This window comes from Schistocerca piceifrons, chromosome 4, assembly GCF_021461385.2.
Source record: "Schistocerca piceifrons isolate TAMUIC-IGC-003096 chromosome 4, iqSchPice1.1, whole genome shotgun sequence".
In the NCBI taxonomy this organism is placed as follows: Eukaryota; Metazoa; Arthropoda; class Insecta; order Orthoptera; family Acrididae; genus Schistocerca; species Schistocerca piceifrons.
This window is the reverse complement of record NC_060141.1, coordinates 120,142,656-120,155,686: the sequence shown is the minus strand read 5'-3', so window position 1 is coordinate 120,155,686 and position 13,031 is coordinate 120,142,656. Positions and strand designations below refer to the sequence as shown.

The window sequence follows — 13,031 nt, the reverse complement described above, 5'->3', positions numbered from 1 at the left end:
AATGCTCTCTATTAGCTCTGGATTGTTTGTAGCTAAGAGGTCAAGTGTGTTTTCGCAACCATTTACAATTCGCGTGGGTTCGTGGACTAACTGCTCGAAATAATTTTCGGAGAAAGCATTTAGGACAATCTCGGAAGATGTTTTCTGCCTACCACCGGTTTTGAACAAGTATTTTTGCCAACATATCGAGAGAAGGTTGAAGTCCCCATCAACTATAACCGTATGAGTGGGGTATTTATTTGTTACGAGACTCAAATTTTCTCTGAACTGTTCAGCAACTTTATTACCGGAGTCTGGGGGTCGGTAGAAGGAGCCAATTATTAACTTAGTTCGGCTGTTAAGTATAACCTCCACCCATACCAATTCGCACGGAGTTTCTACTTCGACTTCACTACAAGATAAACCACTACTGACAGACACAAACACTCCACCACCAATTCTGCCTAATCTATCTTTCCTGAACACCGTCTGAGACTTCGTAAAAATTTCTGCAGAAATTATTTCAGGCTTTAGCCAGCTTTCTGTACCTATAACGATTTCAGCTTCTGTGCTTTCTATTAGCGCTTGAAGCTCAGAGACTTTCCCAGCACAACTACAACCATTTACAACTACAATTCCGACTGTTCCTTGATCCAAGCACGTCCTGTATTTGTTATGCACCCTTTGAGATTGCAGCCCACCCCGTAGTTCCCCGAGGCCTTCTAACCTAAAAAACCGCCCAGTCCACGCCACACAGCCTCCGCTACCCGTGTAGCCGCCAGCTGAGTGTAGTGAACTCCTGACCTATTCAGCGGAACCCGAAACGCCACCACCCTATGGCGCAAGTCAAGGAATCTGCAGCCAACACGATCGCAAAACCGTCTGAGCCTCTGATTCAGACCCTCCACCCGGCTCTGCACCAAAGGTCCGCAGTCGGTTCTGTCAACGATGCTGCAGATGATGAGCTCTGCCTTCATCTCGTAAGCAAGACCGGCAGCCTTCACCAAATCAGATAGCCGCTGGAATCCAGAGAGAATTTCCTCAGATCCAAAGCGACACACGTCATTAGTGCCGACATGTGCCACCACCTGCAGCTGGCTGCACCCTGTGCTCTTCATAGCGTCCGGAGGGACGCTTTCCACATCAGGACTGACTCCACCCGGAATGCACACGGAGTACACACTGGATTTCTTCCCCTCCTTAGCCGCCATATCCCTAAGGGACCCCATTACGCGCCTAACATTGGAGCTCCCAACTGCCAATAACCCCACCCTCTGCGATTGCCCGGACCTTGAAGGCTGAGAATCATCCTCTGAAACAGGGCAGGCAGCTGCATCTGGCTCAGCCAGAGACAGTACCTGAAACCTGTTTGTCAGACGCACCGGGGAGGCTTTCTGATCAGCCTCCGGGGACGTCTTTCGCTGCCTGCCACGCCTTGGAACGACCTCCCAACCAACCACAGGCGAGGGCTCAACCACAGCGGCAGATCGATCTGGGGACAGATAGGACGAGGTTGGCATCCCCATGATACCCAAGTCCGGCTCCCCACAGTGGTGCCCATTGGCAACAGCCACAAGCTGCGCGACCGAAGTCAGTCCCGCCTACATCTGTGAGCGAAGGGATGCCAGCCCAGCCCTCATCCGAACACAGCAATCACAGTCCCTGTCCATTCTAATCGATGTTGAACAACAGTTACTGAAACACGAGTACGTGCCTAGATAACGCAAGGGAAATACGCAAAGAATGTATGAACTAACCTGTACAAATGCCTAACGACTGCGCTGCAATCTGCCTGAATTTACGATTACAGTAACTAAAACTCGAAATTACACCTCCTATACGAAACTCAAACGCAATTTAAGTAGGAATCTTCGAAGTAAACACAGAAAAGAAGCTATATACGTATCTTTCTGCGCTGTCGATATGCACCAGCTGGGAGCTCGGGCCACATGAGTGCTCGTAAAACCAAACTACACTCCTGGAAATGGAAAAAAGAACACATTGACACCGGTGTGTCAGACCCACCATACTTGCTCCGGACACTGCGAGAGGGCTGTACAAGCAATGATCACACGCACGGCACAGCGGACACACCAGGAACCGCGGTGTTGGCCGTCGAATGGCGCTAGCTGCGCAGCATTTGTGCACCGCCGCCGTCAGTGTCAGCCAGTTTGCCGTGGCATACGGAGCTCCATCGCAGTCTTTAACACTGGTAGCATGCCGCGACAGCGTGGACGTGAACCGTATGTGCAGTTGACGGACTTTGAGCGAGGGCGTATAGTGGGCATGCGGGAGGCCGGGTGGACGTACCGCCGAATTGCTCAACACGTGGGGCGTGAGGTCTCCACAGTACATCGATGTTGTCGCCAGTGGTCGGCGGAAGGTGCACGTGCCCGTCGACGTGGGACCGGACCGCAGCGACGCACGGATGCACGCCAAGATCGTAGGATCCTACGCAGTGCCGTAGGGGACCGCACCGCCACTTCCCAGCAAATTAGGGACACTGTTGCTCCTGGGGTATCGGCGAGGACCATTCGCAACCGTCTCCATGAAGCTGGGCTACGGTCCCGCACACCGTTAGGCCGTCTTCCGCTCACGCCCCAACATCGTGCAGCCCGCCTCCAGTGGTGTCGCGACAGGCGTGAATGGAGGGACGAATGGAGACGTGTCGTCTTCAGCGATGAGAGTCGCTTCTGCCTTGGTGCCAATGATGGTCGTATGCGTGTTTGGCGCCGTGCAGGTGAGCGCCACAATCAGGACTGCATACGACCGAGGCACACACGGCCACCACTCGGCATCATGGTGTGGGGAGCGATCTCCTACACTGGCCGTACACCACTGGTGATCGTCGAGGGGACACTGAATAGTGCACGGTACATCCAAACCGTCATCGAACCCATCGTTCTACCATTCCTAGACCGGCAAGGGAACTTGCTGTTCCAACAGGACAATGCACGTCCGCATGTATCCCGTGCCACCCAACGTGCTCTAGAAGGTGTAAGTCAACTACCCTGGCCAGCAAGATCTCCGGATCTGTCCCCCATTGAGCATGTTTGGGACTAGATGAAGCGTCGTCTCACGCGGTCTGCACGTCCAGCACGAACGCTGGTCCAACTGAGGCGCCAGGTGGAAATGGCATGGCAAGCCGTTCCACAGGACTACATCCAGCATCTCTACGATCGTCTCCATGGGAGAATAGCAGCCTGCATTGCTGCGAAAGGTGGATATACACTGTACTAGTGCCGACATTGTGCATGCTCTGTTGCCTGTGTCTATGTGCCTGTGGTTCTGTCAGTGTGATCATGTGATGTATCTGACCCCAGGAATGTGTCAATAAAGTTTCCCCTTCCTGGGACAATGAATTCACGGTGTTCTTATTTCAATTTCCAGGAGTGTATATGGCTATACAATACCTGCATGTTCTCACATGAGAAATTCCTCGAGATTGTTTGCTTTTTTATTGTACACATATCATCACAAACGTAAGAAAGCAAAATTGAAAAAAAAACTGACTTTCTAAGTGACTAATGATATTCGTTTATAGACGATCTACTCTACGGTTATGCGACACTGGAGAGCCTAAATTGCTGTCAAAGGCTATAATTTTCTTACTATTACGAGATTTTATGTAAATTGTAATGGAAAAAGGAACAAACCTTTTTAGTTTGTTTTTGAAGGACGAAAAGAAGGTAACCTGAAACAAGACTACAAAACTTTCTTCCTTGTGGAAATACAATTTCCATACTGTTTTACTGAATAAAAACAAACATTGTAAGTTAAGTTACAAATCTGTTTCTCCCCAACACATGCAGTGGTACGATGTCTGAAACTGACTAACCGAATTGCTTAAGAAGCCTAAACTAATTAAGGCCGTTTTCAACACGAAGGTAGGTTTCAACACCACAATGCTGTACTCGGCATTGTTCTCTTCTTCCAAGCTTTGAACTAAGCCCCTCAGTCGTTTATAGCAGGACCTACAGAATCTCTTGGCGTCTGAAGGACGATGCTGCTTGGCCATTTGATACGTACGTAACTCATTATCAGGGGTAAATGAAGTGATGTGACAAGAAAAATCCTAGGATCAACTCAGGATTACTCAGTAGTTTGACACTTACTGACTTAGCCACATAAGACGTTCTGAAGCTTCTTATCTTACTAAATCGTCACTCACATATATATAAAAAATGTTGAAGATTGATACTTACTAACTTTTGCTGGTGTTTTAATTTATCAGCAATGCAGTATCCTCTGATGTGCAAAATCGAATATGATCAATCTCTGAATAGGTTTAGCAGACACAACACGGCTCTGCGTCGCAATACGATGCGACCTTTTTTGGTGAAATGTTTGAGCAGTGAGAAAACAAGACTGCACATAAATTACACAATGGATTTTTGTCCGAATAGTCAGACGAAGAATCAGAAATGAATCAAATGAGAATATGAAAGTGACCAGCATGAGATCTAGTTTTGCAAAAAGAAAAAAAAGAACTATTTAACTGCTTAAAAGTGATCGGAGAATTTAAGTCAAACTTAATTAGCAATTTTCGGGGAAACTGAAATATTTCACAGACTGCTGCTCAGAGCTATCTATGTACGGCCTAAATCGTAAGAAATATCATATTAGAATATGTATATACTCTTAATGATAACAGACTACCGATGGATATTTAAATATATTTCATGCTTTCTGAACAAAACTTCCCAATTAAAGAAATTCCAAGAAAAGCTAGTCAAATGTTTTGTGAAATGATTTGTCTAAAAGTTCTCTTAAGTCTTTCTCTGTTTGGATAAACCAATTTGGTTTGGATTTTTTATTCCTGAAGTAGTCAAACATTCTTTTTGTAAGTCTATTTGGGTTCATTCTGAGAATGTGCCCATAAAACTCAATTCTTCTTTTCCTCATTGTACCCGAAAGTTTTTCTGTGGTTTTGTAGAGTGTTTCATTTTTGGTATGAATTAGTTTGTCGTTATGAAATTTGGGGCCTAAAATTTTTCTCAATATTTTTCTTTCTTTGATCTTTGATCTTGATTTATTTTATTTTATTTTTTTTTGTAACTGTGTTTTCTTTGTACCTGTCTGCAACTCAAGGCTTTATCTCTACTGTGAGTAGCAGTCTATCCTTTTCATAGTATATTTAACTTAAAATTCTTAGAATTTTGAACAGTAGTAAAGGGATGATATTTCACACAGTGTTCTTACTTCACTAACATATGAGCATCTCAGCTGCTGTACTTCGTTTCGAGCGTCATTCAATGGTGCGTCAAATGTCTCTCTAATCTATTTTATTTCTTATTTTTAGAAATATCAATTCACAAAACTTTTGAACTTTATATTCATTTTCTAATTTTTATTCTCTGTGTAATCTTTATTCGTTCTGTTACGCCGGACACAATAAGCGACCAAAAGTAGAGAGGAGGCTCTGGACTGATGTTCGCTAGTCGATTACTGAGGTCTATTCGGTCCATCTTTCTCCATACGGTCCTTAGTGAAACGGGTTCCGGACGGCCCACATTCAACTCGGTGTCGATCTGGTTTGCAGTAGATCGCTGATCGCAGCAGGTGATGTGATACCCGTTCGTCAGGTCGTCTTGTGCAGCGACTTACGAGTGTGAAAACACTGTCTGTGACACAAGATCCACATTAGACAACGTTCTCTGTCACAGAGTGTCAAACTTTTCGGCGTACTACGTTCCTGGAGAGCTGACTGACATTTAGTGAGTTTGTGCTATTGTCAAGTAACTTCACTAATGTATTAGGGCCAAACTAATAAATCAAACTACGTAATTGTGTTTATTTGGTCTGCTGCACATCACCAACCGAGAGCAGAGAAGGCCAGTGTTGTATAATTCCTTTGTCTTGGAAAAACTTTCCGCCTATGATCAGTCATCGGAAGATGAAGATGTCACTGGAGTCGTCAGTGTCGCTGATATTTATCTATTGTACGGTGCTAAAGGAAAAAGAAAGATCGTGTAATGGATGAAATGCTTTCGTACATTACAAATCAGTTTGTCTGTGTCAATCTGTCGAATGGTAATGTCTCAAGTTATCTGCCGAGATACTAAATGTACTGCAAGAAGTCAAACATTTTATCGCTGCAGAAAGTGTTTGTACATTGTAGGCTACGTGGTTACCTTTGAAGAGTATAATGAATTTAATTCACAACATTTTTACCATATACGACGAGAAGAGTTTTATTTAATGAAGTAGAATCCTGTAAGGAATGAAGTTGGCTATTCACACAAGCTGAAGGACTGTTCTTATTCAAAAAATGGTTCAAATGGCTCTGAGCACTATGGGACTTAACATCCGAGGTCATCAGCCCCTTAGAACTTAGAACTACTTAAACCTAACTAACCGAAGGACATCAAACACATCCATGCCCGAGGCAGGATTCGAACCTGCGACCTTAGCTGTCACGCGGTTCCAGACTGAAGCGCCTAGAACCGCTCGGCCACAACGACCGGCCTACTTTTCTTATTAATGACATAAAAGAAACTGAAGAGTTTTTTTTTGTGGGTAGCATTACCGGCAGGCTGTTTAATTGTGAAACTGCTTATTTAAGTGTTTACTTCATATCTTTGGATTGTTAACCATTTGGGTATGTGATGTACCACGACCTCATGGAGACAATATTCACACTACCGTTAGTACAGATGCTGTGGTGGAGATAGTACGTCTCTATCGGAGACTTGCATCTTATACACTACTGCAAAGATGCGCTAATGCCAACATACAGAACGAAAATGAAAGTTCGCACAGTGTCATTTGTCCAGTCGTCCCAAAGAAATTTTTGTGTCTAAAAAGAAGATACTTTCAGTCTTGTAAAAGCCGTTTCTCTGTTAAGTATGGGAAGTTTGAAGACCGAAGAGAGGAGCGGTTCCAGAAGCCCTTTATCAACTTCACAGAAGAAGATCTCTTTATATAGAGATGAACGAAGCAGGTCATAAGATTCCGCCTGGAGAAGGAAAATTTCAAGAAAAAAGATACCGTGATCTTGAAAATACAAGAAGTCTTACAAGAGAAGGAAAGGAAAACGTATGGTGCTGGTGAATTTTAATGGATATATGTCTTGCACTAGTATTCACATTTTAATAAAAATTTAAAACCCATTCTGCCGTAACTTTGTTTCTACAAGTTCAATGTCCAAATTTTTGTCATAAATATTAAACATTTACAATGATATTTTTACAGGAGGTAGTTCTGAAGTATTTTCATACTTTTGTAGTTTGTCTATTTTGTCATCACATTTGTGTTCCGATAGTTGAAATAAATTTACAGGGTGATACTTATTGAACTATAGGGAGGGAAAAAAAACGTAAATTTGTTACAAACTTCGGCGTGCACACACTTTATTCAAAATGTAAGCTTCACTAAAGATATTCGGATTTACGTTGTGACCTGTTCGATGTGCCTTCCATCATTGGCGATGATGTGGCGCAGACCAATTGTGCATGACCCGTTGAAGTGTCGGAAAATCGATGCTGTCGATGACCTTCTGAATGGCTGTTTTCAATTCAGCAATGGTTTTGTGGTTATTACTGTACACCTTGTCTTTAATATAGCCCCACAAAAACGAGTCGCATGTGTTCAGATACGGAGAATATGGTGGCCAATCGAGGCCCATGCCAGTGGCCTCTGTGTACCCCAGAGCCAGAACACGATCCTCAGAGTGCTCCTCCAGGACATCAAACACTCTCCTGCTTCGATGGAGTGGAACTCCGTCTTGCATGAACCACATCTTGTCGAAATCAGTGTCACTTTGGATAACGGGGATGAAATCATCTTCCAAAACCTTCACGTACCGTTTGGTAGCCACCGTACCATCAAGGAATACCGCACCGATTATTCCCAGACTGGACACTGCAGACCACACAGTCACCCATTGAGGGTGAAGAGACTTCTCGATCGCGAAATGCAGATTCTCAGTCCCCCAAATGCGCCAATTTTGCTTACTGACGAACCATCTAAATGAAAGTTGGCATCGTCGCTAAAACAAACCATACTGATTTCATCGTGTCCTTTGGGCAACCGCGCAGTTTGAAAGTCTTAACGCAACCATTCAGAAGTCCCATCGCTTTTATTTCATATAGTACAAATAGTTCAGTAATTGCCACGCTGTAAGTAAGAAATATGAAAAAAAACTGAAAATAAATTAACGACAGTTTTTAAAAAAATGAATGCATAGAACTGTTGAACTATGTTTTGAATGCACAGAAAAAGTCAGGAATGTGGAAACTGAGGTCTGAGTACCAAAAGTTGGTTTTGAAAAATACCCATGCAATCATATAAAATATTAAGAACTCAAAGGCCATTGAAGTTTTGGACTTCATAAATTGGATATGGCTACACCTTTACATGGTAGCATGATTTTAAAGTTTGGCTGAAATCGGCAAAGAGGAAGAAAAGTTAAGCTTTTGGGTGGAACCTCCTCTGAAAGCGAAAGACAATATAAACATTTTTCAGAAAAAGTTTGAAGTGTTTAAATGAACTATATGGTTAACTGATTTTTATATAAACTTGCTCGATTAGTGAATCAATCTTACAGCGATTAAAGCAATATTAACGAAGGATTGGAAATGAATAGTGCACGATATATATTTTTACCTATTTATATTACTAAGATACGTCCGAGGTCTGTAATCAGCAGCAGAATTTGTACAAACAAAACATTAATAATAACACGTCGTTGGCAATACGTTATGATCTTAGCGATATCTTTGGCGCAGCAAAAGCAAGAGAATCACTGTACCCTTTCGTAGCTACAAATTACTCAAAAAGACGAAATGGAATTTTTAACGACAAGAATGTTTTGTCCTCGCGTTGGCTTAACTCCACGAGAGCCTAGCAAGAACAGGTCACAAATATAGCTGTGCAGTAAGGCAAATGACTAATGTCCGTAAATAGTGACACTCCGAAACAGTGTAGTGAATACGACGATGAGATTTGGCACCTACTTCCATTGCTCTCGCCTGCTTATTGCTGCTAAATTGCGGCGGGAAAGGGCGGCAAGCAAAAAGGCAACACTACGCTCGGAAACGCTGATTCCCGTATCATCTATGATACGTTGTGACCCACGCGTCTTGCGCCGTTCGTAGTCGGTAAAGTGCCAACACGGTGCCATGTCTATCGCACACCCGGCTGTAACTGCCTGCTCATACAGCGTGTGGAAGGGACTCTGTGGTTGAGAAGGGAAAGGACTGATAGATAGTTGCAGCCAGTCCACTTGTTGTTCAATCTGTACCCTAAACAAACTAAAAGAGAGTCAAAGAATATTTTGGAACTGAATCAACGTTCAGGGAGGTGAAATAAAAGCTCGGAGGTTTGTCGATGATATAGTAATTCTCTCAGAGATGGCATTGAACTTACAAGATCAGTTAAACGGAATGGACTGTGTTTTGAAAAGAGATTATAAAATACAAATCAACAAAAGCACAACGAGAATAAAGTAATTTAGTCAAATCAAATCAGGCGATGCTGAGGGAATTAGATTAGGAAATGAGATTCTGAAGATAGTCGTTGAATGGATGCTTGTGATGTCCTTAGGTTAGTTAGGTTTAAGAAGTTCTAAGTCTAGGGGACTGATGACCTCAGATGTTAAGTCCCAGAGTGCTTAGAGCCATTTGAACCATTTGATTTGGTAGTAGTCGAGCTTTACTGTCTGAGCAGCTAAGTAACTGATGCTGATGATGTAAAATGCGCACTGGTAATAGCAAGAAAAGCGTTACTGAAAGTGAGACTTTTATTGACATTGAGTATACGAGTAAATTTAAGTGTTATGGAGCCCTTTCTGCCGCTATTTGTCCGGAGGGTGGCCTTGCGCGGAAGTGAAACGTGAATGATAAAAAGTTCAGTCAAGATACGAATAAAAGATTTTAAAATCTGTAGTCAGAGAAGAAACGTGAATGATAAATACGATGCTATAATGAAAAGCAATGCCTCAGAATTTTTCATGTGAAAACTCTTGAACCTTTTTACATAAAACAAACATTATTAACCTTCTTCTACGTCTTCATTCTTCATATCTATAGTTATTTATCAACTTAGACACACTAGCGACGAAAACATTTTTGCCAACTAGAGACCAGTTTGATGATACCATCACTGTAGAATGTTTGACTTTGTTGTCACCTCTGCTTGCACTGCTTCATCACTATCTTTTAAGTGAAGTCCTCGAAAGTGTCTCTTAAGTTTTGCAGACAGATAAAAACAGGATATGGCTAAGTCGGGACTGTATGTAGAATGATCAACGACAGTGAACCCAAGGCAAGGATTGTTACTGTTGTCGTAGCGCTCTTGTGTGGCCCGGCATTGCCAAGCTGAGAGACGGTGCTCCATGTGTGGACGAACTCTTCGAATTCGAAACTCGATAACAGCACGCTGTTTTTCATGCACCAACATAGTTATGTTAAATACCGCCATGCTACACGCTGCAATTCGGAGCCATCTAGCGGCAGAGGAGTGCAAATTTGTACACGTGAAAAATAATTACGTATAATGTTAGTAACAAGTTTGTTTGTTTGGTCACCATCCGAAGCAGGAACGGAAATATTCGCTTTGTACATAAAAACCGTCATTTATTTCTGAAATGTATTTTATTTCTTCCAGACGTGTTTCAACGTTTACTTCAAGGCATCGTCAGTGGACGCTAGAATGATACAGTTTTGTTTTAATACGCGATATTTGTAGGTAGTAAAGCAGTTCACATCTTACGTTTTTACATAAATGAGAACTGTAAGCAATCACTTAATTACATTAAAAACATCACTGTGTCATTCTAGATTCCACTGACGATGACTTAAGGTAAAAGGCGAAACGCGCCTGGAAGACATAAAATACATTGCAGCAAGAAAAGGCGGTTTTTATGCACGAAACGAATGTTAATAACGTTTATTTTATTTAAAAACCTTTAACAATATTCACATAAAAAATTCAGAGGCATCATTTTTCAGCATACCCTCAAGAGCGAATAAAGAAAAAATGATTCAAATGGCTCTGAGCACTATGGGACTTAACTTCTGAGGTCATCAGTCCCCTAGAACTTAGAACTACTTAAACCTAGGTAACCTATGGACTTCACACACATCCATGCCCGAGGCAGGATTCGAACCTGCGATCGTAGCGGTCGCGCGGTTCCAAACTGAAGCGCCTAGAACCGCTCGGCCACCACGGCCGGCCGATTAAAAAAAACTGGAAATTTGTGGTAAGTTCCTATGGGCCCAAAGTGCTGAGATCACCGGTCCCTAGGCTTACACACTACTTAATCTAACTTGAACTAGCTTACGCTAAGGACAATACACATACACACACCCATGCCCGAGCGAGGACTCGAACCTCTGACGGGGGGAGCCGCGTGCACCATTGGAAGGCGCCCTATACTGCGCGACTACCCCGCGCGGCTACGCGAATAAAAAGTTTTGATGTGTGGTGCTACTGAAGAGAGCTGAGAATTATGTAGGGAGATCGCGTAACTAACGAAGAGGTACTGAATAAGAATGGGAAAGAAATAAAATTATAACAAATATTGCCAAAAAGAAGAGAGAAACTGATAGGACATATCCTGAGGCATCAGTCAATAGCCAATTTTAATAATGTAGAGCAGTGTGTGTGTGTGGGGGGAGGGGGGGGGGAGGGGCGCGGGGAAATCGAAATACTCACACAGGATAGACCAGCGTGGTGAACTGCGTCAAATGGGTTTCCTTACGGAACAGGGAACAGCTCGGCACATCTTCAATAGGGGCAAATCTTCTCGTGACTTTTCGCACTTGGTTTACCTAAAATTTAAAAAAAAGTTCAAATGTGTGTGAAATCTCATGGGACTTAACTGCTAAGGTCATCAGTCCCTAAGCTTAGCCGGCCGGGGTGGCCGAGCGGTTCTAGGCGCTACAGTCTGGAACCGCGTTACCGCTACGGTCGCAGGTTCGAATCCTGCCTCTGGCATGGATGTGTGTGATGTCCTTTGGTTAGTTAGGTTTAAGTAGTTCTAAGTTCTAGGGGACTGAAGGCCTCAGAAGTTAAGCCCCATAGTGCTCAGAGCCATTTGAACCATTTTGAACCTGAGCTTACACACTACTTAACCCAAATTATCCTAAGGACAAACACACACATCCATGTCCGAGGGCGGACTCGAATCTCCACCGGGACCAGCCGTACAGTCCATGACTTCAGCGCCTTAGACCGCTCGGCTAATCCCGCGCGGCACCTAAAGTTCCCATAGCTTTCGTGGCACGAGTGTTTTGAAGCGACCTCCCTCGCGGACGGAGAATTCTAGATGTAGATGACGTAGTGCTGACCTCCTTCGTAGGGAACTGCGCAATCCCCATAGCAGGTAGTGGACCTGCCGTATAGCCTGCCTGCTAGTGTTGCTACAGAGGAAGGCCGAGCGCGCGCCGCGAGAGACTGACTTACCTGCGGCTGCGTGGCCGCGAGGTGTGGGCGCTGTGCACTACTGAGGCGATTAGCGAGGTCGCTTCCTCTGCGCTGTTGAGTTGGCAGGCTCCGCCGCTGTGCCACCACGGAGGCGTGGCTGCGCCGCTGCCAGAAGAAGCGGCCGGCGCGTCACAACGGTCGGGAACGGCCAGGCAGACATTAGCTAGGCTGCAGTTGGACCACACACTCGTACGTCGATGTATCAAAACACTCGATGTATGGTAACGATGCATCGAATTGAAACTGTGAACTCTTAACTTTTCGATATATTCGGTGCATGGATATTTCATATTTTATTCGATGCATCGACAGCGATCCTACTTTTGTAGTTGTTTTGTCGTTTTAACTTACACTACTGGTCATTAAGATTGCTACACCACGAAGATGACGTGCAACAGACGCGAAATTTAACCGACAGGAAGAAGATACTGTGATATGCAAATGATTAGCTTTTCAGAGCATTCACACGAGGTTGGCGCCGGTGGCGACACCTACAACGTGCTGACATGAGGAAAGTTTCCAATTGATTTCTCATACACAAACAGCAGTTGACCGGCGTTGCCTGTTGAAACGTTGCTGAGATGCCTCGTGTAAGGAGGAGAAATGCGTACCATCACGTTTCC

The 13,031-nt window shown here is 43.9% G+C and overlaps 1 protein-coding gene across 2 annotated transcripts in view; it reads right to left on the bottom strand.

Annotated features, from left to right (window-relative positions):
- Positions 1 to 13,031, bottom strand: part of LOC124794862 (Na(+)/H(+) exchanger beta-like) — a 677,818-nt gene that overhangs the window by 496,125 nt on the left and 168,662 nt on the right. The window contains exon 1 of one of the 2 annotated variants that reach the window (XM_047258534.1): positions 12,388 to 12,404. The exons of the other annotated variant lie outside the window; for it this stretch is intronic. The gene's annotated coding sequence lies outside the window, so the exon portion shown is untranslated. Of the gene's footprint in view, positions 1 to 12,387; positions 12,405 to 13,031 lie in introns of those variants that run through there. 2 annotated transcript variants of the gene reach the window in all.